General features: G+C 50.7%; 1 protein-coding gene across 1 annotated transcript in view; it reads right to left on the minus strand.

Annotated features, from left to right (window-relative positions):
• MYO1D (myosin ID) overlaps positions 1-3,767 on the minus strand; it is a 196,340-nt gene that overhangs the window by 191,832 nt on the left and 741 nt on the right. The window lies entirely within an intron of this gene.

Raw genomic sequence — 3,767 nt, forward strand, 5'->3', positions numbered from 1 at the left:
CCACAGCCAGACACCAAACTTCACCAACTGAAGCAGGTGACCCGCTTTTCAAGGGGAGGCCTTGAACCAGGAACAGTGACTCTGGGAAAGGCAGCAGTAACATAAGGCACCAGTGACTCCCATGCCTCCTGTGCTGCAAGCTCAGCAGCACACATAAGGGCTGGACCTGGGTTTCTAGAAAAGGGATTAGGATGAGAAAGCTCGGGCTGTAGCTGCATAAAGTCAGGGGTGGCAGGTAAATGGCTGGGGAGGAGGTAAAGTAGTCAGAATTCTCCTCTGTTGAAATGGTGACATGCCACAGGGGCTGAAGCTGGGTTGGTGGGATGAGGCTGAAGATCAGCCAAGGTGGCATGAGCTGTCCCCATCTCTAGATCCGGACTGAAGCTCACACTGCCAAAGGCCCTCCAGGTTCAAATTCTTATCCAGCTCCCTATTTGTAATGTGCTGCTCTTTGCTCACACACATGCAGCAAGCACCAAACACAGATTAACAGATTGAAAACTCCAAGTTAAAAGTGGTTTTTTGATCAGTGGTCCCAGAGTAGATCACCATAATCAAGCCAGGCAGGAACAAAAGGCCTTTTGTGAAACTAACTGTGCTCTCTGAGCTGTAACTATAATCACAGCACATATTCCAAGAAGTAGGTCTTGACATTGTTGGGTCACCCAAAGGAAGGGCTATGCATATTTTGCACCAATTAATGCAGCTATTTGTGTTACCTCTCCAAATCAAGTAACTGATACACCCCATGCAATTTACATATAGGAACACAGTAATATTTGCATTCATTCCATTTGTACTCATGCTTATAATTACTTGTGGGTTTTATTGCTGCAATAGAAACCGGAGCTTGGCCGTACATGCCCCTGTAACTACAAAGAAGGGGCAGAGCAGAGGTCAGGCAGCCAGTGCCCATCTCCCAGCCTTGCCTTCACCAGCTGGGTTGCTTCCGTGTCGGGTCGGACACACAGTGTTCTCACCCTCCTCCAAACATGCTTTTTCTGCTGGAGAAGGGTCAGAAGCACTCCGACAGATCAGTACATGCTCCTGTAATTTCCAACAAATGGACTCTTTGTATCTTTGAGCTATTACATCATCAGTACACCATGATTACTGCTTGCTTACTGCAGCAGTCATTATTACATGATTTACACTTTGTTCATGCTTTCAAGACATTCTTCACAGCTTCAAGAGTGACAAACCTCTCTACCAGTAAGCTGATTGAGACCATTGATTCATTTCCAATAACTTAACCACAAAAGCAAAGCAGAGTATTCTGGATTTCAGTATTGAACCTGGGCTTGTAACAAATTCCACATGTGCTTCTCAAACTCAGTCCTGTATACCTCCTGTCCACCCTCTTCAGACAGTTACAGAATGTAACTTCAATGGAAAGTGTGGCTTGTTCAAAACCCACAACATGAGTATTGAAGTCCATTATATTTTGTCAAAAGCTTTGTTTGATCTTCTTTCCACTGTGATAAAAATGCCAAGGTCATAAATACCTCTAAATGCAACATTATAATCACCTCAACTACTCTGGCAAAAATAACCTAACAAAGACTCCCTCAGATTCTTAAAGGCAGAACTGTTATCAAATTATTTCAACTTCCGAAAAGCATTGCCTTGTAAAAATTTCTCTAATTGCTCTTTGTCTCGACCAGCAGACATCCCACGCTCTTTTAAGCAAGCATAAGATAACAAGAAAGGTTGAAAGAAATGTGACCAGTCATTAGCACAACTCTTTGCAACTCCTTCCTCACTTGAGGTTTTCCTACTGCTTGAATGCAAGGACAATTCTTTACCCAGGGGACATTAGAGATCGGGTGGATCTCAGGTTCTGTGACCTTAACACGTGCTGCCTAAGTGTAGGCACACACAGAACATGAACCCATCCCTGAAGCTCAACTCTCTCCATACACCCCACTCAGAGTTGACCACAGCTCAGTTCCTCCAGGAAGGACTGAAAACCACCTGTAATTACCAGCTACCTCCTTGCGAGAGCTGACCTGATGATACCAACTCAGCATTTTCTATTTCCACTTTAATAATTTCCAAAAGTACTGGAGTAACCTGCAGAATAGCCTATTGACTATAACGTACCATGTATGATAGCAACCTACTGCGACAGGTTCACTTAACTCTGGTTTCGTACTACAACTGGGCAACAAGGGATTATTCTGCAACATGATATAGCTCTGTTCTCTCAGGAAAGAGCTCTCAGGACTGAAAAGTTCTCTCCAAACTACATGAAGAGTCTGAGCAAAAGAGGCACCTGTACAGAACCAGCCTATACTGCCGGTGAGGAACATGGGATCTTGCTGCTGCTTATTTCAAGACTGCTGAGAGCACCATCACGGTGGTTATCCTACACAGACTCTTTGCCACAACCGAGTCATCCTCCTGCATGAGGCAAAGCATATCGTATGTCACACGAGCAGTCCAAATGCAGAGGGACTAAGGTATCAGAGTCCTTTCTTGAGAGCTCTGAAATTGTTTCTTTTCCATGGCCACCACCTCTCTGAGGCAAGGACCAAGAGTTACCCAAACTGACCCCTTCTTTAGTGTCAATGTAAAGAATAATGCTACTTGGGCAAATCAGAATCTGAAGAATAAACCACCACTTACTGGGGAGCAGAGACAAAATGAGGGGAAAAAAACTATCAAAGTTACCATAAACTTACACTATTCAAAAATATTATCTCCACAGCAGGACTGAAACCATTCCAGCCACCTCCATAGTGACTGGGGATGAAGGCTCATCCTCATCTCTCCCATGGCCTTGATGCAGCTCTGACAGCAGACACAGACATCCCTTCTCACAGCCTTTCTCTTAGCATTTAACTGGTGAAAGGTAAGAGTCTTAGAACAGGGAAAGAAAAAAAAAGTCAACAGAAAGCCTCAGCTCCTTGAGCCAAGAGCAGTTTAATTTGTAAGTCAAGTAAGCCTCCAAAGAGGCAGCTTACAGACACAATACTATTATATAGCAGCTCTGGTCTCCTCAAAGCTATACATTCCTGTAGCACACGTACAGGCAAATCCCACTTACTAAGTTTTCTTGGAAAAACTTGTACAGGCGCTACAGCTTTACACCAGCGCCCTTCCTGAAGCACAACACCACGCAGAGGCAGCTACCGAGGCGGTCAGCAGCCACGCTGCGAACTCAGTGGCCTGGCCAGCGCCCCTTGGCCCGCTTCCCGCCTCCCTTCCTGAGGCGGCGGGGAGCCGAGAGCAGAGGCGAGGCCTGTGGAGGCGGCCCAGCGTGGGCGGCGGAGCGCAGGGCCGAGGCCGCAGGGCCGGGCACGACGCCGAGCACGACCAACACGACGGACGATCACGAGGGGACCCGCGGCCCTTTAACGGTCGCTCGGCACACGCGCTCCGCCCCGCGCCTGCGCCCTGGGCGCCTCCGCGCCCCTGCCCTCGCGGCGTCCCTTCGGCCGCAGGCGCATGCGCAGCGCGGCGGCGGCGCTCGGAGGAAGCGGGGGGGGGGCCGGGGAATGCTTGGCAGGAAGCCCCGCCCTGTTCTGGGAAACCCGGGCCGCCCCCGGCCGCTCGCCGCCCGCCCCCGCCCTTCCCCGGCCCGTCGGGGCCGCTCCGCGCCCGGAGAGCCGGCGGGGCGGGGCCGGGCGGTGGTTGGGCGCGCGCGGGCGGCGGGGCGGGGTGCGCCCGGCGGGTGTGGGCGGGAGCGGGGCGTCGTCACGCGGCGCGGCGGGGCGGCGATTGGCTGCGCGGCGGCGGGGGGCGGGGCCGGCGCTGGCCGCCGC

The sequence above is a fragment of the Mycteria americana genome, chromosome 22 (genome assembly GCF_035582795.1).
Source record: "Mycteria americana isolate JAX WOST 10 ecotype Jacksonville Zoo and Gardens chromosome 22, USCA_MyAme_1.0, whole genome shotgun sequence".
Classification (NCBI taxonomy): Eukaryota; Metazoa; Chordata; class Aves; order Ciconiiformes; family Ciconiidae; genus Mycteria; species Mycteria americana.